The sequence below is a fragment of the Schistocerca cancellata genome, chromosome 3 (assembly GCF_023864275.1).
Source record: "Schistocerca cancellata isolate TAMUIC-IGC-003103 chromosome 3, iqSchCanc2.1, whole genome shotgun sequence".
NCBI lineage: Eukaryota > Metazoa > Arthropoda > Insecta > Orthoptera > Acrididae > Schistocerca > Schistocerca cancellata.
The window spans coordinates 769,017,206-769,042,608 of NC_064628.1; the positions used below are offsets into that span (position 1 = coordinate 769,017,206).

General features: G+C 45.2%; 1 protein-coding gene and 1 pseudogene across 2 annotated transcripts in view; both read right to left on the reverse strand.

The window, feature by feature from the left end:
- The window catches only part of LOC126175808 (complexin), a 747,913-nt gene that overhangs the window by 455,741 nt on the left and 266,769 nt on the right, over nt 1-25,403 (reverse strand). The window lies entirely within an intron of this gene.
- LOC126177619 (5S ribosomal RNA) lies at nt 23,900-24,017 on the reverse strand (annotated as a pseudogene).

Below are 25,403 nucleotides of genomic sequence, written 5' to 3' on the forward strand. Positions count from 1 at the left end.
TGCTCAGTTAAACTGGAATCACTCAGTATAAATAAGAGAACCGCCGTTAGCTATCACAACACAGTTTAGAAGAAAATATATAATGCAGTGTGGGCGAGTATTTTGCTAACAGTTGCGATAAAAGAAAAGAAAAATTTACTTGTGAAAGGTAAGAATTTTATTTAAATTGAGCAATCTACTTCATAATGGCATTCGACAGCTCGTTAGAAAGAGAAGTCAACTGGTATAGGATATGTTATGTTCACAGCGAACCATTTCACAAAATAAAAATGAGAAGTCGTGTTAAATACCAGGCAAGAATTTCCTAAGAGAACACTTATTCGTCTCCCCACCGAGCGAGATGGCACAGAGATTTCTAAGACTTCATAATCACGGAGATAAACAATTTATCCAGTTTTAAGAAACATTTAAAGCAATATAAGCATCGTTAAATTATGACAAGGAATGGACTTAAGTAACTGACAAAAACATGTTTCAGCACAGGGATTAGACTAAATGACGATACTGGAAGACAGGAGTCAATAAGAAAAAAATTCGAAATAAAGACTGTCCGTGTGCTAAGTGACACAGGATGTCAAATGACATTGTTAGCTGTGAGACCAGGTTCCTCATCCTATTTGGAAAGGTTTTCTTCTTTCCTGAACCGCAAGAATTCATATTGAGCACAGGTGACTAAGATAAGTTCTTAAGAAGTTGTGGTGGTGTATTTCTGTATTGGAGACTGGAAAATTAATTCTGCACTGTGACGTAGGATCACGTGATCAAAACTTCGTCTGGTTAATCCACGGAAGCAAATAAATCACCCCATTAATCACAGCTGTTTTCATGTTTCTTGTTTCGTTATGGAGAAAACAACTAATGTTCGTACATTGTTTTCCTCTATTTATTTCTGTAAAAAAGAAAAAAAAGAAGTAGAACTCTGAAGAAGTTGTAGTGATGTAGTGTGTCCCATGGGCCATTCCCTTGAAGAAAGACCTCGACACTTGAAGAACGGCTGTAAAATGAAGGACGCAATTACGTGACTTACGGGCGCAGTTGGGACACGCTTGAAAATATGTACTTTCTCCGGGTTATTTTCTTACTTCTGAATGCTGTGAGCGTTTTCATACAATTAGTCTGTCAAAGTTGAGTAAAATTGCTCAAATGTTGAAGTATCTTCTTACCGAGGAGTGATCGAAGACACTTCGAAGGAATAACTGTTTTTCAACGAAACCAAAATCCAGTTACGTTCTTGGATGAATATCTACAGAACTAGATACAATACAAATGTCTCTTCTGTGACGTAGTCTGTTGCCCATGCAATGGGCTCCTGTAGAGCACAAAGGTCAGAGCTTATTGTCTCCGCTATGTGCGTATCACGAAGAGGGAGATTTGAAAGTGATCCGATCCTCAAAATGATATTACATGCAAACTGTACACTTCTGGACAAGGGTTCCATATTAAAACTTTCTCTACTAAGTCATCTACAAACTCTAGAAGTCTAGAATAGAAATTTTGAATAATCCTGTATGAAAAAGAAATGTTTGTTCGTCTTCTATGTGTTTTATACCATTCAACCTATTACGATGAAACTTTGATGAGCTGTTGAGAGCACGCCCACGAAGGTTTCTGTGGATGTAAGAACCACCAACCACCTATAGAAGTGTGGGTAAAAAGGGGGGTAGGGGTGACCGAAGTCTAACTCAGGAATGTCTGGAGCAATTTCAATGAAATTTTGTATATGTATGACTTCTTACTTGTATATGTATAAAATCATTGTGGGTGTAGCAAATTCCAACTGTATCTAGGGGTGAGAAGACAAGACATGTAAAAATATTCGATAACAACTTATCTTAGTATCACACCTATTGTTTGCGTGGTCGCTAGACTTATTGATGACAGTCACGGTGTGATTCTAGTTAGAAAAAAGGCGACGAGTGGTGTGACGACAGTGACACTGTATCTCTTTAACACCTCAACCAATTCCCACAAAAACTGGCATACGTATCACTTGCTATCTGGAGAAAATTACTGTCACAGTCAGACACCTCTAGTACCCATACAGCTAAGGGTTTGGGATAAAAGACGTGACATAAAATCTTAGCTCAGGAATGCCTGCAGAAATTTAAACATATATATATATATATATATATATATATATATATATATATATATATGCTACTCCTAGGGGTGGAGGTGACGATGTGACGGACAGGTAGAAACGTCCGAAAACGACCTGTCGGTATTTTCTTCCTGTAAGTATTTGAATCGGAATACTTTAAAAGCATGAAGAGCAATCTCTGTCTCATTTGCGTTGTTCAGTGCATCAATCGCATCGTATTTCAGGGCCAAAAATAATTTCACACGGCTCCATACCAGGGGTACATTTAACGTCCTCTCTTGAATCGCTTGGTATAAAGCAGTGGAGAATCAGACAGTTCTAGCGACAGTGCTTTATCTCGAAATAGCAATCGGTTACTGGCAAAACTGCGAGTACCAGTTTCCTCAGAATTCAGATGAAACTGTAGAGCGAAATTTGCTAAAAATACGGATGAAGGTTATATAAAAGGGCGATTCAGCCGCCGCTATAGATAGGTCTTATGCAACCCACACCATCTTTAAGTGCCATGGGTAAGATTTTCATATTCTCAAGCTCGTTACACGCTAACTTTTAGTCCTACAGAAAATGTGAACAGAAAATTTTTGTAGCAGATTGATACGTTTGCGCTCGAACCCGTAGTTTTCGAATTAATAATAAAAAAAGGTACTTAAGCAACCTCCAAACGTGTTTTTCTTGATTAACTCGAAACTCGTGGCCACAAGCGAAAACGTATCTCAATAAAATAAAATGTATTTAAATACACCATATTTCCTATTAACCCTTTCGTGGGCAAAATTATTGAGCAGTCTTTTTTAATGAATGGAGAGCAGAAAGTAGTTAACAGATAGGTATATTTATGATACAGAATATCAAATTTGCTACAACTGTGAAAGTGAGGTCACACAACAAGATGGGAAGTATTCTTCCCACTGCCCTTCGTTGGAGTTAAATGAAAAAAAAAAAAAAAAAACTTTTTCAATATGTATCATATTTATTTGATAAATTTACTTCTCATGCTACAATTATTGTTCACAATGACTTGCCATGAAATTTTCTGAAACATGGGTCTATGCAAAGTGGTATTTGACAATATGTACAAACACAGCGAGTGCTCTTTTCCGCAGCTTTGGTAATACAATGACGGCACATCCAGTAGGTTTCTCCTAAAATGGATTGATGCTCCCCTACCGCCACATGACGTTAATCTTCAGGTACTTTACCCCTTTTTGCCACAAAGGCAGGTATTTGTCCATGCCTTTTTTGGGATGAGAAGCCAGCAATCAATTGTTTGGCTAGATGGATCCTGTATGTGAGCTGATCATGCTGTCCACTTTCTCTTTTACTTATTTTCCACAGGATAAAACTGTTCACTGCAGCAACGTCCACCAGGAAATAAAATATTCTTTTGCCACAGAACGTCTGCCAATAGTATACCTTTCTCGTAATTGATCAAACTTATCGACACCACCCATTATTTTGTTGTATTCTGCCACAACTTCAGGACAAGAAATCTCTGTACTAGTACCATCCTTGTTTTTTCCTTTTCACTGTGGCTGTCTCTCATGGGTCATGAATTGAGGACAGGAAAGTGACTGGACGGTTATCCATCGATTTTGCTGCAGAAATGACTCCTTTTGTTTCAAACTGGAATTCTCCTCGTTCAAATTTTACGTTTTACTTCATAAATTTGGGTAAATCAGAAGTATTTACCTTATACTATAGATTTGCGGAAAAAATCACAAAATGTCACGCAAGCAGTACTGAAAGGCTCCTCTACAGAGCAACACTGAGCTATACACTGCCTCTGCGGGAAGGTACAGCAAAAACGGCGGGAACTTCCGATTCGAAGTAGTACCCTATACTGTTCACTAGGCGGCAGCATCGTACAGAGGTGGGAACTGTGAATCCCACGGGACTAGGAGAGAGTTCACTGTAGTGGGAAGCATGTTCAGCACGGCTCACGAAAGGGTTAAAACGTCAAATTCATTTTTTCTGTAAGTCTAATTGTTGGCGAATAGCGAGCGAGAGTATATCGAAATCCCGGGCACTATTTTTGAAGGTGTTGCGTGTTGCATAAAATCCGAAGGTAGAGGCGGCTGAATCACTGTTTTATACAGGGTATTACAAAAAGGTACGGCCAAACTTTCAGGAAACATTCCGCACACACAAAGAAAGAAAATATGTTATGTGGACATGTGTCCGGAAACGCTTACTTTCCATGTTAGAGCTCATTTTATTACTTCTCTTCAAATCACATTAATCATGGAATGGAAACACACAGCAACAGAACGTACCAGCGTGACTTCAAACACTCTGTTACAGGAAACGTTCAAACTGTCCTCCGTTAACGAGGATACATGCATCCACCCTCCATCGCATGGAATCCCTGATGCGCTGATGCAGCCCTGGAGAATGGCAGTATTGTATCACAGCCGTCCACAATACGAGCACGAAGAGTCTCTACATTTGGTACCGGGCGCGCGACCGCTGCGGTCGCAGCTTCGAATCCTACCTCGGGCATGGATGTGTGTGATGTCCTTAGGTTAGTTAGGTTTAAGTAGTTCTAAGATCTAGGGGACTGATGACCTCAGCAGTTAAGTCCCATAGTGCTCAGAGCCACTTGAACCATTTTTGGTACCGGGGTTGCGTAGACAAGAGCTTTCAAATGCGCTTATAAATGAAAGTCAAGAGGGTTGAAGCCAGCAGAGCGTGGAGGCCATGGAATTGGTCCGCCTCTACCAATCCATCGGTCACCGAATCTGTTGTTGAGAAGTGTACGAACGCTTCAACTGAAATGTGCAGGAGCTCCATCGTGCATGAACGACACGTTGTGTCGTACTTGTAAAGGCACATGTTCTAGCAGCACAGTTAGAGTATCCCGTATGAAATCATGCTAACGTGCTCCACGTGCTTCCACGTAGGTGGAAGAACATGGGGCCCAATCAAGACATCACCAACAATGCTTGCCCAAACGTTCACAGAAAATCTGTGTTGATGACGTGATTGCACAATTGCGTGCGGATTCTCGTCGGCCCACACATGTTGATTGTGAAAATTTACAATTTAATCACGTTGGAATGGCGCCTCATCCGTAAAGAGAACATTTGCACTGAAATGAGGATTGACACATTGTTAGATGAACTATTCGCAGAAGTGTACCCGTGGTGGCCAATCAGCTGTTGATAGTGCCTGCACACGCTGTACATGGTACGGAAACAACTGGTTCTCCCGTAGCACTCTCCATACAGTGACGTGGTCAACGTTACCTTGTACAGCAACAACTTCTCTCACGCTGACATTAGGGTTATCGTCAACTGCACGAAGAATTGCCTCGTCCATTGCGGGTGTCCTCGTCGTTCTAGGTCTTCCCCAGTCGCGAGTCATAGGCTGGAATGTTCCGTGCTCCCTAAGACGCCGATCAATTGCTTCGAACGTCTTCCTGTCGGGACACCTTCGTTCTGCAAAACTGTCTCGATACAAACGTACCGCGCCACGCCTATTGCCCCGTACTAATCCACATCAAATGGACATCTGCCAAGTCCGCATTTGTAAACATTGCACTGACTGAAAATCCACGTTCGTGATGAACACTAACCTGTTGATGCTACGTACTGATGTGCTTGATGCTAGTACTGCAGAGCAATGAGTCACATGTCAACACAAGCACCGAAGTCAACATTACCTTCGTTCAAGTGGGCCAACTGGCGGTGAATCGAGGAAGTACAGTACATACTGACGAAACTAAAATGAGCTCTAACATTAAGCGTTTCCGGACACATGTCCATATAACATGTTTTTTTTTATTTGTGTGTGAGGAATGTTTCCTGAAAGTTTAGCCGTACCTTTTTGTAACACCCTGTATATACACGTGTGTATGTATGTGTGTGTGTGTGTGTGTGTGTGTGTGTGTGACGCGTAAGCAGGCGAAGCCACGCGTAAAAAGCTAGTACCAAATAAAAACATGTCATTGAAAATTCCACGACTTCTACTTGTTTCTCATAGGCAGTACAGAGCTTTTCTCAGCACCGGGACGGGAGAATGTGCATCTTGACAGCGGGTGGATGGGGGTTGGTGGGACTGTCGGCACCCGGCGCGCCCAAGGGGCGCTGGCTGTTGTACTGCGCTGTAGCTCCCCAGGGCCTGCCCGCGAGCAAGAATGGCACCGTTGGCCGACCCGAAACAGATTGCGTTCCTGCCCCCGGGCACTGCGGGCTCCGTGTCTCGTCTGACAGCCCCCCCCCCCCAACCCCACCAGCCACCCTCGCCCTGTTTGCTCCGTAGCCCACAGCAGCGCCTGCACCGGGGAGTAATTCGCAAAAATATACAGCCGGCAAAAGGAGTCTTTCTTTCTTTCTTTAAGGCTCCCGTCAAGAAACGGGTTCTACAAACAAAACAAAAAACCTCGGGAGCGAGCTACTTACCCCACGAAAACAACAGCGCGAATACTTTGCTTTGTGGGAAAAATGAAAAGAACCTGCTATAAAGATCTGCACATCGACTTGTTTACTTTGAGGAACTCTTTAATATATGAAAGAAAGATGTAACGGGGTTGCAGGAAAAGAACTTCACTATTAAATAATTGCAGTTCAATATAAACGTTCACATACGTGACATCTCTTTAGAGCTTCTACACAGTCACAGCTAAATCACGCTCAAACTCACGAACTTTAGTGCCAGGTTTCCTGTGCTTGCAGGGACATAAATTAATAGTCGGTTCAAGACTGCCTCTCCGTGAAACATACCTTCTGTTTGAAACTTCCTGGCAGATTAAAACTGTGTGTCGGACCGAGACTCGAACTCGGGACCTTTGCCTTTCGCGGGCAAGTGCTCTACCAATTGAGCTACCCAAGTACGACTCACGTCCCATCCTCACAGCTCTACTTCTGCCAGTATCTCGTCTCCTACCTTCCAAACTTTACAGAAGCTCTCCTGCGGTAGAGCACTTGCGAAAGGCAAAGGTCCCGGGTTCGAGTCCCGGTCTGGCACACAGTTTTAATCTGCCAGGACGTTTCATATCAGCGCACACTCCGCTGATGAGCGAAAATCTCATTCTGGATACCTTCTATTTTTCATTACCTCGCCCGTCTGAACGATACAGAGAGAACCACAAAACGTAAATACCAGTCACAATAGTTTATACACACACCAAGAAACCAGAATCCCTTATCAAGTAATGAGTTTTAGTTCAAAAAATTACATGCAGCGTTTGCTTATTCAATAGATCGATCACTTAACTGGAAACAATACAGACTTTATCTTTTACACCGAAAGATATAAGAAGTAAGTGAATATACTTGCTTCTGCTGGAAAAGACAATACTTTTCTTTTCGCTAATGTCATTTTGGCAACGGCCTTGCTACAGTGGAGCCATCGGTTCCCGTGAGATCACCGAAGTTAAGCGCTGTCGGGCGTGGCCAGCACTTGGATGGGAGACCGTGAGTGCTGCCATGCGCTGTTGCCATTTTTCGGGGTGCACTCAGCCTCGTGATGCCAATTGAGGAGCTACTCGACCGAATAGTAGCGGCTCCGGTCAAAGAAAACCATCATAACGACCGGGAGAGCGGTGTGCTGTCCACACGCCCCTCCCATCCGCATCCTCATTGAAGATGACACGGCGGTCGGATGGTCCACTTGTGACCCGATGACGGAGTGCTTTAATGTCATTTTCGTGTAAGTATATGTAGATGCTAACGGTCATTAATGCAGTAGAGGGATGGTACGCCATCGTGAAACCTAAAGTTTCCACGGAAAAGATGCACATTTTTCAAAAATTGTGGCAGGTCAATTCGAATGAAAAGGAGGCAACGTTCACCATTCTAATGGGCTGACTTGGCGGCAAATACGATCCAGTTAGTTTTTCTTGTACAATTCCCGCTGAGATTGATAGAGAAATATTACTGATAATCCCAGATGAGCATGGTGAACGGAGATTCATCAGTCTAGACATGACACAAAGGAATTAGTGATATTAGCTGTCAGTAAACATCGATTTTAATCAATGGGGAAAGTTGAAAATTTGTACCAGAGCGGGATGCGAACTTGTATCTGCTGCTTATGTGGAAGATGCGCTAACCACTACGCCATTCGGACACAGGGGTCATCGCAACTACACGGACCACCTTAACACGCCTCCTGTCAGACATAAATTCTCAGCATATCTACACACTACTGATGGAGTACCCGTTGCCCATTGTCCTCATAATTCGCTGCATTTGGCCGATTCCCATAAGTGTTCGAGCGTGGTGTACATCGGTACTGAAGTGATGGTTGGCCGTCGTCGTCTTAAGTACATATGTGGTGTTCATTATTTCTGACTTATCAGAAAAAAGTACCATTTTTGACTTGCAGCCACTGTCCCCATTGACTTAATCAATATACACTCGTACCTAATGCCATTTATTCCCTTGTATCTTGATTCGTAGTGGTTGCAGAATCAAAATTGTGTCTGTTCTTTCGGATAATATAATCTGAAAAAGACTACCATTTAAGCTCCAGTTATTAGCAGTCAGAGACATTCAAGCTGATGATTGTTTCGCACTTCAATAGCTGTTACGCAGGACTTTCGGATAGTAAGTTACACATGTCGTCCCACGTCAAGACCATTGCGCAATAATTGTGACGTTCTGTCAGAAAAGAGTACATCTTACGAAAGAACGGACACCATATATATAGTCTAAATATGGCTGTTGCAAAAGTTACAAATACAAGCAGTGGGAAATACAAAAAGTAAGTTACACAATATTATGGCGTGCCAAGTAACTTTACTACACTTTACAGTGACACAGAGATAGCAGAGTATTTTTCAAAATAATCACGAAGTCTCTGTGAACAACGATCGGAACTTTCTACCACCCGTTAAGTTTCTTGACTATAGAAATCTGCTCCTTCGTCACAGAGCCATTCGAGAATCGCTATGTGAATGTCCTCAGCGTGTGAAAATGTCCTTCTTCCCATATGTACTTTCATTTTCCGATAGGTTGGAAATCGCACGGTACAAGATTTGAACTTGCCGATAAGGATCACGCACGTCTGTGTGACATTGGTCAACGTAATGGTATCATTTCACTACGGCTGTAACCATCATGTTATTTGGCCCACAAGCGCCAGAATTTCACAGTAAATCTGTGTGCAGTTTACGAGTTTGGCCCTCAATAATCGTACTCTCCCACGTACTTCACGTTTGGAGTACATTTCCAGTTGCTGCGTCATTTCAATTTCACCCTATGATTCACCTGTTACCCGTGCCGCAGCTGAAATATGTCTACAGGAAACCTGGAACATATACTCTCTTCTGACAACATTGTGAAATGGTCTTGACGTGGGATGGCACGTGTAACTTACACTACTAGCCATTGAAATTGCTACACCAAGAAGAAATGCAGATGAAAAACGGGTATTCATTGGACAAATGTATCATACTAGAACTGACATGTGATTACATTTTCACGCAGTTTGGGTGCATAGATCCTGAGACATCAGTACCCAGAACAACCAACTGTGGACGTAATAACGGCCTTGATACGCCTGGGCATTGAGTCAAACAGACTTTGGATGGCGTGAACAGATACAGCTGCCCATGCAGCTTCAACACGATATCACAGTTCATCAAGAGTAGTGACTGGCGTATTGTGACGAGCCAGTTGCTCGGACACCATTGACCAGACGTTTTTAATTGGTGAGAGATCTGGAGAATGTGCTGGCCAGATCAGCAGTCGAACATTTTCTGTATCCAGAAAGGCCCGTACAGGACCTGCAACATGCGGTCGTGCATTATCCTGCTGAAATGTAGGGTTTCGCAGGGATCGAATAAAGGGTAGAGCCATGGGTCGTAACACATCCGAAATGTAACGTCCACTGTTCAAAGTGCCCTCATGCGAACAAGAGGTGACCGAGACGTGTAACCAATGGCACCCCATACCATCACGCCGGGTGATACGCCAGTTTGGCGATGACGAATACACGCTTCCAATGTGCGTTCACCGCGATGTCGCCAAACACGGATGCGACCATTATGATGCTGTACACAGAACCTGGATTCATCCGAAAAATTGACATTTTTCCATTCGTGCACCCAGGTTCGTCGTTGAATACACCATCGCAGGAGCTCCTGTCTGTGATGCAGCGTCAGGGGTAACCGCAGCCATGGTCTCCGAGCTGTAGTCCATGCTGCTGAAAACGTCGTCGAACTGTTCGTGCAGATGGTTGTTGTCTTGCAAACGTCCCCATCTATTGACTCAGGGATCGAGACGTGGCTGCACGATCCGTTACAGCCATACGCAGAAGATGCCTGTCATCTTGACTGCTGGTGATACGAGGCCATTGGGATCCAGCACGGCGTTCCGTACTAGCCTCCTGAACCCACCGATTCCATATTCTGCTAACAGTCATTGGATCTCGACCAACGCGAGCAGCATTGTCGCGATACGATAAACCGCAATCGCGATAGGCTACAATCATACCTTTATGAAAGTCGGAAACGTGATGGTACGCAGTTCTTCTTCTTACACGAGGCATCACAACAACGTTTCACCAGGCAACGCCGGTCAGCTGCTTTTTGTGTATGAGAAATCGGTTGGAAACTTTTCTCATGTCAGCACGTTGTAGGTGTCACCACCGGCACCAACCTTGTGTGAATACTCTTAAAATCTAAATCGTAGTCTTTCTTGAGGTTGTATTTTCCGTGGGTAATTAATGTTATTCTTTTAAATTTCCTCATTTCTAATGGGAAACCAGTGAAAAGCGCCGACCGCAACTTGCGCATACTGAATAATTCTAAGGAACGCTGGTGCAGCAATTCAGACTTAAGTGGACTACCTCCATGCATTTCACTTATGTACAGATTCAGACAGCTAAATTCTTCTTTTTTAGACCATTTTATTTATTGCGTCAAAAACAACGAGCTCGCATTGAAAACTAGCACAAAAAATCATAACGCAGTTTTCATAGGCTACGTTCGATCTCCCTCTAGTGTAAGCGTTTGCTCACAGATGCAAGCGAATGGTAGTGAACACTGGCCAACTATTTGCGGCTACTCACTCAGTTGTTTTCGCTTTCATTTGCTTCAGTGTCAACTAAGCTTTAGGAAAACAATACTTTCAATATTTACAGGATTTAAGAGTGTTATCCATAGAACAAAATTTCGTATACCTCTTCCTGCTATCATTTGCCCGAAACGTTGTTCGCTATCTCCAATCCGGCGTGCTCCTAAGCACCTTATGACAATTAAACGTCCTCACATAAAGTGGTCACACAGTTTGGAGAAACACACAGGCAAAGATGTTAGCAACATGTACTAAGCATGTGGCTAGATGTCATCACCAAAACCTACCCAACAGCCGCGCGGGATTAGCCGAGCGGCCTGAGGCGCTGCAGTCATGGACTGTGCGGCTGGTCCCGGCGGAGGTTCGATTCTCCCTCGGGCATGGGTGTGTGTGTGTTTGTCCTAAGGGTAATTTAGGTTAAGTAGTGTGTAAGCTTAGGGACTGATGACCTTAGCCATTAAGTCCTATAAGATTTCACGCACTTTAACATTTGAACCCAACACTTGCTAACAAATATAAAATCAAACTCAACCCCTCAGTCTTACGGGAATTGTGTAGTGTTCAAGCGAATATGGAACACATATACCAATGCAAAAAGAAAAAAGAACCATGAGTATTTGAAATGAGTAACGAAACAGCTGTCTGTTACCACGAGAAGCTCCATAAATAAGTGTAGACCAAATTTTAGAGCAGATTGGAAGTTTTTCCCTGACGCTAAACACAGCACATTTGCCTGGCTTGTTAGACACATAGGAAACAGATACGGCCCATCAGTGCACAGTTATCTGCGTGTGGTTCTCGAGACAGGCTACGACAGGAAAATGACGATGAAGAGTACGCATTACTCAGTGACATAATCACCTGATGGAATAAGCCGTTTAAGAAAATCACTTCAAATTACAAAGGGAAACACCTAAAATGACTGTTCTGAGATCACATATGAGAATGCAACAGAGGCAGATCATTTGTTTGGTGTAAATTTGTGCATTTATTCCTTATTATTATTGTAAATACAAATGGCTCTGAGCACTAAGGGACTTAACATCTAAGGTCATCAGTCCCATAGAACTTATAACTACTTAAACCTAACTAACCTAAGGACATCACACACATCCATGCCCGAGGCAGGATTAGAACCTGCTACTGTAGAGGTCGCACGGTTCCAGACTGAAGCGCCTAGAACCACTCGACCACAACAGCCGCCTTATTTTAAGTGTAACAGAAGAAAATGATATGTTTTGCATATACAGAAACATATGTAAATTTTGTAATTTTTATTTCAGTTCAGTAAAAGGTCATTAAAAAAAGTAATTCTGAAGAGGGAAGAAAAACCACCAACGAAAGAAAAGGGGTGAAATTTTTGGATAATTCACTCTGTATTACAGAATATGATGACGGCTATGCCGGAACATGTAATGAGTGATGTATATAGAACATGTTAGTTACCGTTGGTAATAGTTTCACACTGAAATGACAAAAATCATGGGATGCCTCATAATATCGTGTCGGACCACCCTTTTCCCCGTCATAATGCAGCAGCTCAACTCTACAAGTCATTGGAAGTCACCTGCAGAAATACTGAGCCATGTGGCCTCTATAGCCGACCTGGGTGGCCAAATTATTCGCTCAAATTGTCCAGAACGTTCTTCATAACAATCGCGCACAATTGCGGTCCATCGACAAGGCACATTGTCAATCATGAACATTTTATCGTTGTTTGGAAATATGAAGTCAATGAATGGCTGCATAAGATCTCCCAGTAGCCGAAAATAACAATTTCCAGTCAATAGACTACTCAGTTGGACCAGAGGACTCAATTCACGCCGCTTAAACACGGATTACACCATTATGGAGGCACAACCAGCTTGCACGATGCCTTCTTGACAACCTGGGTCGATGGCTTTGTGGCGTCTGCGCCATACTCGAACCCTACCATGAGTTCTAAGCAACTGAAACTGGAACTCATCGGACCACACAACGGTTTTCCAGTCGTCAAGAGTCCAGCCGATATGGTCACGAGCCCAGAAAAACGTTGCAGGCGATAACGTTCTGTTAGCAAAGGCACTCGCGTCGCTTGTCTGCTGCCATAACCAATCAACTCCAAATTTCGCTTCAGTGTCCTAACGGATACGTTCGTCGCACGTCCCACACTGATTTCCGTGGCTATTTCACGCAGTGCTGTTTGCCTTTTAGCACTGGCAACGCAGCTGCTCTTGGGCGTTAAGTGAACGCCTAAGTGGTCAGAGGCAACGCCTGAAATTTGGTATTCTCGGCATGCTCTTGACACTTTGGATCAGGGAATATTGACGTCACTTCCGATTTCCGAGATGAAATATGCCATGTGTCTAGCTCCATCTACCATTCCACATTCAAAGTCTATTAATTCCCACCTTTCTTTCTTTCGCTTATGCCATAGTTCCGCAGCGATCGCAGGGTCGGCGTGGTTACAACGGATTTGGCAATGTTAGTGTTAGGGATGGCCGGATGCCCTTAATGCCACCACCCCGTACCACCCCCCCACCACCAGGATGGAATCAGTGTACTCCAACTGTCTGCATCTAGTGTAAATCGTGAAATAGTGCGGACGTGTTTCAAATGTCTGCGACACGTGTAACTGAGGTGGAACGTGGGGACCAGCCCAGTATTCACCTAGCGGTATAAGGAAAACCGCCTAAAAACCACATCCAGGCTGGCCGGCACACCGGCCCTCATCGTTAATCCGCCGTGAGGACTGGATCCAGGGCCGGCGTGCCTACCCGACTCCAGGAAGCAGCACGTTAGCGCGAGTTGTAGACACTTGTGAGAAGTGATACATGTGAGAACCCGCAATGTGGCTACACGTGTGAGAAATCCAGGACAGTGAGGGACCGGCACAGGGTGTGTCGCAAATGCTGCGCCACTACCTGCACGGCCACTACCTGCTGCCGCTTGGTGTGACTGAGCGCTCGGCTTCTGCCGGCCCGGGCAGCTGCCGAGGGACGTTCACACTCCTCCAGTGCAGCCAGGTTACATTATTTCAGAATTTTTTTTGACAAGGAAGAGTGGCCTTACTCAAATTATAAATCGGAGCTGATTTTCCCCCATGATATCATGTCAACCATTAGTTGCAGCACAATTATGCGTAAGACCTTTTTAATTGGAATTCTTGTTCTAATTGATCTTACATAGGGCATAATTTTCACTCAACCTCATACTTAACGATGTTTTTTACAGAAACTATAGAAACCGAAAATGTTTTCCATCTTTCAACCGCTCGCCCAAAATTTGATGTGATAGGAGTGGTAACCTTTTACCATATATTACGAGGAGCCAACTGAAGAGTTTGGTTCTCGGTAGAAACGTTTTTCTTTAATTATTTCGAAATAAACCTCAGTATTCCCGTACCACGCAGGGAAGTGTACTGAAGTCTAATGTGAGTCCTGCTAGCAATTAGCGTTAAGGGATACAGTTTATGTATTGAAACAAGATGTATTCATCGTCCACTCAAACACACTTTGTTTCTAAAATTCTCTACACAAAAATGCTTATTGTGATTGTTAGAAAAGCTATGACTTTTCCGGCTTCATTAGTGAATCTTTTAAAATTTGCAAGAGACATTTAGTTGACTTCGTGTCGTTTCCAGGGAACACCATGAGGAGATAGTCTCTCTTCGTCCCCCATTATATTTATTTACAATATTTACAGGATCATTATTTATTTACAATTTTTACAATAGGGCGATCGGTGTGAACTGAACCTCTTTTCAATATTTGCAAGTGTTGCTGTAGCTTCAGCCATTTCCTTTTCATTGTAATTTCTGTGCATAGGCCACGCAAGTAAGAAATGATTTTATATTGCTGTCAGCTTGGAGTCTTGTAAGGGACTTAGAAACTGATGCATTGCAGCGATCGTTTTGCACTCCTGTGTTAACGGCAGTGATGTGACGATCTCGTATGCTTGATTGAACAGCGGCCCTACTTCTTCAGCGTAAACAGAAGAAACTGAAGTGTCCATTTCTATTGCACGCCTTTTGGCGTTTGCCACGTGTTTTCGCACTTCATTAGCCGCGACGTCCAGAAAACATGTATGGCTGCCTTCGCCTAGAACTAAGTTGTTTGATGGTTGCTGGTCGTGTCGGTTATGCGCTAACTCTAGTGGATCATTGCGAACAACGTTCGTTGCCGGCTGGCTGCAGCGTTTACACTGCTGAGCTGGTCGCCATCTTTCGTACACTAGAGTATATCCGCTCCTGCTCAGGTGAGTCCTTCGTTATCTGTAGCGATTCCCTGAACGGTTTACGAGCTCTCGACCAGTGTTTCCCTCGTTCCCGTCTGGTGATGGCTATCCAGGAGTCCTTGCATGCTCTTGCCTGTTGCGGCCGCTCTGTGGTCTTCGTGTGGACCCCAGGCCATGTTGGTATACCCGGCAATGAGAATGTTGACCGCCTGGCGAAAGAGGCCACCAGTACACCATCTCTAGACATTGGCCTCCCAGAGACAGATTTGCGAGCGTTCCTATGCAGCAAAATTCTCGACCTTTGGCACACTGAATGGCGCGCCCTGCCTTCACGAAATAAACTTCGGGCCATCAAGGAGCCTAGTGGTGTGTGGCGCTCCTCCTTACGGGTCTCTCGCAAGGAGTCTGTTGTCCTCTGCCGGCTGCGCATTGGGCACACATGGATGACGCACGGCCAACTTTTGCGGCGTGAGGCCCCACCTTTATGTCGCTGCGGCTCCGTTTTGACAGTGGTCCACATTTTATTGGACTGTCCACTTTTAGCTGTGCTCAGGCAGTCGTTCGCACTGCCTGACACGCTCCCTGCCCTTTTAACAGATGACTCTGCTACGGCTGACTTAGTTTTACGTTTTATTCGGGCAGGGGTTTTTTATCATTTAATTTCAGTGTTTATGTTTTATTTTATTGTTTTGTGTTGATTCTGGCCTTTGGCCTACGGTTTTAAACTGAGTTTTTAATGTGTTCTCGGTGGTTGGCTTTTCCTTTTTTTGTTCCTGTGGTCGACCAACCACCGTCACACTCTGTGTGATTTTATTTCATTTTGTCTGATCTCTATCGGAGTCTTTCTTGCCCCGTGTCGTCTGACGTCTTTCTTGTTGTTCGTTTTTATTCTCTTTGGGCGGTTGTAATTTTTTGGAAAAAGGGACCGATGACCGTCGCAGTCTGGTCCCTTTAATCCCCCAAACCAACCACCCAACTAAGTTGTTTCTGTTGTTTGGTGTCCACGGCAGTACTGAACTGCAGTGCGCTACCTGTTTGGTGCCGTGTAGATCGCCCGCTACCTGTTCGGCCGGGTCTCCTCACAAATGTCGCTCCTCACAACTGTCGCTCCTCACAACTGTCGCTCCTCACAACTGTCCCAACCATGTTAGCGCGCTCGGCTACCATGGCAGGTAAAGTCTATTAATTCCCACCGTGTAGCCATAATCACGTCGGAAACCTTTTCCCTTAAATCACCTGGGTATAAATTACAGCTCCGTCAATGCACTGCCCTTTTGTACCTTATACTACCGCCATCTGTGTATCTGCATATCATTATCCCATGATTTTGTCACCTCAGTGTTTTAGTTACCGTTGCCAGTAGTTTTATTCGCCGTGTGAGAAGAGTGTCTGCAGAAAGAGGCACTTGCCTTTGGTGGGGGGTCGAGTTAACAGAGCGGGGCAAAGCTCGTATGTGGGACGCGGCCGCAGCTGACAGGGCTGAGACGGCGCTAAGGGGATCAAAGGTCAGCCAGCGACCAGGCAATCTGATTAGGTCGGCGTGGCGCGGCGGGGTCTCAAGTCCACTGTGGCTGTGTGTAGTGTGTAGGCGCCACTGTGGCTACGGGCGCAGCCGAGCGCCTCGCCTCGCCTTGCTGCACCCACTTACTCCTCCCTTCATCTCTCTCCCTCTCTCTCTCTCTCTCTCTCTCTCTTTCTCTCTCTCTCTTTCTCTCTCTCACACACACACTCACTCTTCCTTTCTCTCACTCTCTCTCTCTCCCTCTCTCTCTCTTTCACACACACACACACTACACTCACTCACTCTCCTTTCTCTCACTCACTCTTCCTCTCTCTCTCTCTCTCTTTCTCTGTGTGTGTGTGTGTCACAAACACAAATAACACACACACACACAGTCAAATACTGCCTGTGCCAACCAAAGGCCATACCACTTGCGACTTGCTTGTAGGTGGGTAATATCTTAGCCACTGTAACATTTTTGGGAGTCATAGCATTCACTTTGTAGTTAACAAGGGGACCTAGCTGTCTCGGAAATTCAGTCTGGGATGAGACTTCGCAGGTATACCTCAAGGAGGTCCACGCAAAAAATGTTTAAAGCGCACTAGCCAGAAGATTTCGTGAAAACTGGCTCTAAATTTTTACGCGGACCTAATATTCCGGTCAATTTATACAGTACGGGAGCACAGCGAAATCTCTGCGGATGTAGCGGATTCACTTGCCATACGGTCGATCCACGTTCTATCCTGCCTTCGGGTGACTTTTTATTTCACTTTTTTTCAATTGCTTATTTTAAAAAAAATATAACTTTTAAACAAAGTTAATGATCTGAAATATTATCAATTAAATAATAAATATTATTTTATTTATGAAATTTCTGTTGCAGATAATTAACATAAATGATTTGCAATTAATATTTTCTTTTTAAAAAGTTGAACAATTTCAAATGAATTTTACTAGACGTCAATGAAAGCTTTAATTACCACTGTAACAGAATTTTGTGCTCGGTTTTAGTTGTTGTTGTTGTGGTCTTCAGTCCTGAGACTGGTTTGATGCAGCTCTCCGTGCTACCCTATCCTGTGCAACCTACATCCTTCTGAACCTGCTTAGTGTATTCATCTCTTGGTCTCCCTCTACGATTTTTACCCTCCACGCTGCCCTCCAATGCTAAATTTGTGGTCCCTTGAAGCCTCAGAACATGTCCTACCAACCGGTCCCTTCTTCTCGTCAAGTTGTGCCACAAACTCCTCTTCTACCCAATTCTATTCAAAATTTACAATATCATCTTTAGTTGTCAGTTTCATATTCATACAGGCACCAAATGATAATTATCATAAAAAAAATTGAAAACAAAAAATATTTAGCCTTCTTGCTCAATTTATGAAGGACGATTGTTTACACGAACAACGTTTCTTTTCTAAAGATCTGTTGAAAAACATAACTCTGTTAATATTCATTAAAACCTGTCTTTCATGAGATTTGAGAACGTACCAGGCACAGCACATCATTTCATTAAAAATTGACGATGACAGTTGATGATGCACCGTTAATTGTATTTCTATAAAGTCTTCACGGGAATTTATCTCTCCATTATTTTCAATCAAATAACCGCAATTTTGTGTACACTTTATAAGATTTTTTTACCTGTTCATAAGAACAGATGTCACAAGCTTGAACAGGAATGTTACATTTTGGAAGAATCACTTTAATTTTACATGCCGGTGATTTTTCGTCATTCTCAAAGATTTCGTCACTTAATTAAAGCTTCGCTTGTCCTCCTCAGCCGTCAAGAATTTATAGTAACTGTTAATTATCTACAAGTTGTTATAATTTTAATACAAATTTAAAAAATAAAATAAAAGGCTACCCGAAGGTAGCATCGAACCAATGTCACCAGTGGCAAGGAACTCCGCTATAGCCGCAGCCATTTCGCTGTGCTGCCGTAGCGTATAAATTGATCTACATATGAGCTGCGAGTAAAAATTTAGAGCCTTTTTTTCGGCATCTTTTGAATAGTGCGTTTTATTATTTTTGTGTGTGGACACCTCTGAGGCATAATGTAAACCTGTGAACTCTCAGTACGAACTGAAATTCAGAGCCGCGCGGGATTAGCCGAGCGGTCTAAGTGCTGCAGTCATGGACTGTACGGCTGGTCCCGGCGGAGGTTCGGGTCCTCCCTCGGGCATGGGTGTTTGTGTTTGTCCTTAGGATAATTTAGATTAAGTGGTGTGTAAGCTTAGGGACTGATGACCTTAGCAGTTATGTCCCATAAGATTTCACACACATTTGAACTTTTTTTTTTAATTCAGAGACCGTAATGTCCCCTTATGAGATAGATAATGTCAGCTAGCGTGTGACGTAAAAGATGGGGCGAGGTGTAGACACATTTCTCATTTACTAACACTTTTATGCCTATATTAAGATTTGATTGATATTTTTATCAGATCCTCAATTCTGGTCTGTCAAGCAGGTTGTTCAGATTACTTTTATTAGCAGTTTCCTTTAACAACTTAAGCATTACGATGTAATGCAAACGAAGCACTTCGAGCACCTTCAGCGCGCCATCAGTGTGTGCCGAGCGAAATGTTTCGGGCGGACTGCAGTTGAGGTGAGCACAGGGTTACAGCGGGTGTACGGTTTGCTGTAGCCGATTCTGTATCTTATTTACTCACCGAATATGTAAATATATACTTATAGCGACTCTGCGGGCAGTGCAAAGTGGAATGTTTAAATATAGAGTTATTCTGCGAAGTGCTACATGCAAAGTTTTAATGAACAAATATTAACATCTTTAACTGTATGAACTGTATATCTCCTTGTTACTTGGCTGTTGAATATTTCTGCCCCGTCTGCTACAGATCTAGTCAAACTTGCGGTGAGTTGCTTGGAAGCCTCTGGAAGAATAGCAGACCATTCTTCTTCAATAGCCGAAATTACAGAAAGTAGCGATGTTCGAAACTGGCGACTGGAGCGACGTTCTAACTCATCCTAAAAGTGTTCCACTGAGTTGAGGTCGGAACTTTGGGAGTCCAGTCCGTTACAGGAATATTATTGGCTACTAATCACTACCTCAAAGAGCTGCTTTATGTTACGTTGCCGCGCGGGATTAGCCGAGCGGTCTCAGGCGCTGCAGTCATGGACTGTGCGGCTGGTCCCGGCGGAGGTTCGACTCCTCCCTCTGGCATGGGTGTCTATGTTTGTCCTTAGGTTAATTTAGGTTAAGTAGTGTGTAAGCTTAGGCACTGATGACCTTAGCAGTTAAGTCCCATAATATTTCACACACATCTGAACATTTTTTGTTACGTTCCATTGTCATGACGATACAAATAATCACGTTTCTCTGCTGTGCGCACTACACAACACTGTAAATAGTGTTCAGATCCTTCCGGATTTAGCGTTTTCTTCAGGGCAATAAGGAGACCACACCCTAGCCACAAAACTGTAGCTCCCCTGTACAGTACACGTGATTGCAGGTTAAATTTTCTCGGCGTTAGCCGAACTCAAACCCCTCCATCGGATTGCCATATGGTGTAGCATGATTCACCACTCTACATGATTCGTTTCCTGGCAGCCACTTTCCAGTGGTGTCGCTTTTGCAACGTCAAGCGTCCCTTAAAATTGACTACATAAATTTGTGGCTTATGAAGAAGTGCTCGATAACGTTTTTTTTTTTTTTAAATCTTCCTACGCACAGTCAGTGCGCTAGGTGAACTGCTGGTTGGATGTCACGCTTGGTTCCTTCCGCTAATTTAATAAGAGATTTTTCAACCACCCTCTGGAATGCTCTATTGTCCCCACCCTTCAGGACATCAATCTGCCTAATTTTGGTCCAGCTACAGCCGTGACTTCGTGTTTCCATTTCACAGTCGCATCACAAAGTATCTGCTTTGGCTGCTTGAGAATTTTTGAAATATTGTTACTCAGATGCCATCCAGTAACTAGTCCGCATTCGAAGTCACCGACTTACCCTCACCGGCGTATTCTACTGTTACTGCTTCTGTACTGACAACAAAAAGCTCACCACCGCCTTTTACGCTGGTGGGTCTGCCTCACGTGGCATCTATTGGGCAGTCCGTATTACACAGTGGCGTCCGGATATTTTGATCGGATATTGTACGTGCTAGTGTGTAAACGTTCTCCCGGTAAGCTGACTATATTGTGAGACGCGTTATACACTGAAGAGCCAAAGAAACTGGTACACCTGCCTTAATGTCGTGCAGATCCCCCGCGATCACGCAGAAGTGTCACAACAAGACGTGGCATGGACTCGACTAATGTCTGAAGTAGGGAATTGCCACCATGAATCTTGAAGGGCTGTCTATAAATCCGTGAGAATACGAGGGGGTGGAGATATCTTCTGAACAGCACATTGCAAGGCATCCGAGATATACTCAATAATGTTCGTCTCTGAGAAGTTCGGTGACCGGTAGTAGTGTTGAAATTCAGAGGAGTGTTGCTGGAGCGACTCTGTAGCAATTCTGGACGTGTGGGGCGTCGAATTGTCCTGTTGGAATTGCCCAATTCCGTCGTAGTGAACAATGGACATGAATGGATGCAGGTGATTAGCCGGCCGTTGTGGCCGAGCGACTCTAGGCGCTTCAGTCCGGAACCGCGTTGCTGCTACGGTCGCAGGTTCGAATCCTGCCTCGGGCATGGATGTGTGTGATGTCCTTAGGTTAGTTAGGTTTAAGTAATTCTAAGTCTATGGGACTGATGACCTCAGATGTTTTAGTCCCATAATGCTCAGAGCCATTTGAACCATTTCTGAACATTTGCAGGTGATTAGACAGGATGCTGACGCACGTATCACCTGTTACAGTCGTATCTAGACGTATCAGGATTCCCATATCACTCCAGCTGCACAAGCCCTACAACATTACAGAGCATCTACCAGCTTGAACAGTTCCCTGCTGAGATGCAGGGTGCATGGATTCATAAGGTTGTCTCCATACCCGTACACGTCCATCCGGTCGATACACTTTGAAACGAGTCTCGTCCGGCCAGGCAACATATTTCCAATCATCAACAGCCCAATGTCGGTGTTGACGGGCCCAGGCGAGGTGTAAAGCTTTGTGTCGTGCATTCATCAAGGATACGAATGGCACTTCGGATCCGAAAGCCCATATCGATGTTTCGTTGAATGATTCGCACGATGACACTTGTGCATTGAAATATGCAGCTATTTGCGGAAGGGTTGTCACTTTGAACGATTCTCTTCAGTCGTCGTTGGTTGCGTTCGTGCAAGATCTTCTTCCGGCAGCAGCGATGTCGGAGATCTGATGTTTTACCGGGTTCCTGATATTCATGGTGCACTCGTGAAGCGGTCGTACGGTTGGTTGGTTTGGGGGTTTGATGCGGGCTAAACATCGAGGTCATCAGTCTCCTGTTCCAGACAGACATACTTGTAAAAGGCCTATACAATAAAAGCGTAACCTCTCCTCCCAGAGGAAGGGAACACCAAGGGGTACAGAGCTAAAATGAACACCGCAATACCACAAAACAGAGGACAAAAGGAGCCGAACAAATAGTTGACTAGAATAAAAAAGACTACAGTGGTTGACGGATCAGGTAAAAGGTCAACCACACAACTACAAACGAAGAACCTCTAGCTGGAAAGCGTTGATAGAGGTACCAACATAACGTGTTACCACAAAAGACACTGGTATCCACGTCACAATTAAAAGTCACTGGAGTGTGTGTAGCCTGAGAAATCATGCGAGAGCGCCCATTCTAGAGTGAGTGATAAAACCCAGCTGCACGGATAAAACGTAAAACTGAGTCAGCTATGGAGGCATCGTCACCTAGAATTAACGGAAGTGCAGCTGGTAAATTAAAGGACTGCCGCAAGGGGGCTAAAAGGGGGCAGTCCATCAGAAGATGGACCACTGTCAGCCCTGCATCACAGCGACACTTGGGCGGGTTCTCACGGCGAAGGAGATAGCTGTGGGTCAACCGCGTATGTCCAATTCGGAGACGGCAAGGAACAACTGAGTCCCTCCGCGTGCTCCTCAAGGATGAGTTCCACACGGCCGGGGACGACTTTACCATGCGGAGCTTATCTGGCATGTTCGAGACGGACCATTCAGAGCTCCAGACATCGCGGACCTTGCGATGTAGGGATGACAGGAGGTTTATTTCCACGAGATCGAGCTCCAGGGTGGCGAAGTGATGGCCTGCTTGGTCAACCGATCGACACGTTCGTTTCCTGGAATGCCGATATGGCCCGGGGTCCACACAAACGTCGCTGAACGACCACACTCGGCGAGAGCAAAAACAGCATCTTGAATACCGCGCACCAAAGGGTCCCGAGAAAAACACTGATCGAGTGCTTGCAATCCACTCAGGGAGTTACTGCATATGACAAATGACTCCCAAGGGCAGGAGGAAAGGTGAGCGAGTGCACGATAGAGAGCAACCAGCTCCACAGTGAAAACACTGCTCCCACAAGGCAGGGAATGCTGCTCAATGTAGTCGCCGTGGGTGAAAGCAAACCCAGTGCAGGTGGAACGGAGGACTTGGAGTCGCCCAAGCAAAGCCGCAAGCGAGGGAGGGACCAAGGAGGGGTAGAAGAAGAGGGCCGGAAGGATGGAGGAAGGGGAAAGGACTCGAGTGACGAGAGACAGGTCGTACGGGAAAATCCCGTTCATCGCTACCTCGGAGATGCTGTGTCCCATCGCTCGTGTACCGAGTATAACACCACGCCCAAACTCACTTAAACTTGATAAAATGCCACTGTAGCAGCAGTAACAAGCGTAACAACTGCGCCAGACACTTGTCTTACATAGGCGTTGCCGACCGCAGCACCGTATTCTGCGTGTTTAAATGTCTCCGTATTGGAATACACATGCCTGTAACACTTTCTATGGCGCTTCATTATATGAAAAGCATTCCGTCGTCAGGCCAAAAGTGGCCCATCGGGACTATCCGACCGCCGAGTCATCCTCAGTTGAGGATGCGGATAGGAGGGGCGAGTGGTCAGCGCACATCTCTCTTTGACCGGAGCCGCCACTATTTGGTCGACTAGATCCTCAGTTAGCATCACGAGGCTGAGTGCCCCCCGAAAAATGGCAACAGCGCATGGCGACCCGGATGGTCACCCATCCAAGTGCCGGCTACGCCCGACAGCGCTTAACGTCGGCGATCTGACGGGAACCGGTGTATCCACTGCGGCAAGGCCGTTGCCCAGTGTATGAGGCGCTTTATTAATCGATACACACTTCCAAATTTTAATTTTACATTCGTACTTTTTAGTCCAGTCCTGGCAGATATTCGTGGCAGTCTTACTAAAGCCTTTCCGTTACAGTTTAACCCGCACTTTGTGACATCTGAGGTAGTGATTTGCATGCGCGGAGCGCGCCGGCGATGGAGACGAAGCGTCAGGCACAGTGGATGCTAGGGAAGCAGGTGCCTGTGAGTGTGGGTGGGTGGCTAGTGGAGTGCGGCCGACGTGACGGCCGGCGACGAGGCGAAAAGCGCGGCGTGCCGCGACTCGCGAGCGCAGACGGCAGCCTCCGCCGCGTTTGCTATTCAAATCACGCCGGCCGCCGCTGACTCCTGCCGCGCGCCGCGCCGCGCCGGACCCGGGGTAAACTTCCGGCCCCGACAATGCCATCTGTCCCGATCCCCCGCTACACGGAAAACAACTTTTATGAAAAGTTCCCGCTCGACCTTGTTTCTCCAAATCCTCCCCCCCCCCCCCTCCCAACTTCTTCCTTTGCGATCCTCTTCAGCGTTCCTTTCCAGTGACTGCGCACGCAGCTGCCTTCTTTCGACTTGCCCTCCCCTGCCTGCCTTCGCGTTCTGTCAACTCAACTTCCCCTCCGTAGGGTCTCTCTCTCTCTCTCTCTCTCTCTCTCCCTCTTTTTTTTTTAGGCTGCCAACCCGTTCGCCCTCCCCTCTCCTCCGCCGCACCTTCACCTCTTTTCCACCACTCCCGTGAGAGGCTTTGAGAGAGAGCAAGTTTGCGTAATGTAGTCGGCGCTGCGCCGCGACGTCGCATTCATATTAAGCCGTTGTATGTCGCAGCTAAACACGGTTAGGGGTCTAAGAGGCTGTCTCGAGCGAGACCGCAGCCGGCGTATTTACATAAAGCGGAGCCTCTCCGAGATGAGGCGGACGTGTGGCCGGATAAGGGTGCGTGCCTGAATTATGCAGCCGTGGCCGTGGCGCCGCATCGCTCCGTGCAGCGGCGGCCACTGACGCGCCGCCACTGCTTCCATCTCGTCGTCAGCCCCGGCTCCTCCGCCCCATCACACGGCAACTCTGCTTTGTCACTCCTAATTACACTACTGGCCATTAAATTTGCTACACCAAAAAGAAAGGCATGTGATAAACGGGCATTCATTGCACAAATATATTATACTAGACATGTAATTACATTTTCACGCAATTTGGGTGCATAGATCCTGAGAAATCAGTACCCAGAACAACCACCTCTGGCCGTAATAACGGCCTTGATACGCCTGGGCATTGAGTCAAACAGAGCTTGGTTGCCGTTTACAGGTACAAATGCCCATGCAGCTTCAACACTATACCACAGTTCATCAAGAGTAGGGACTGCCGTATTCTG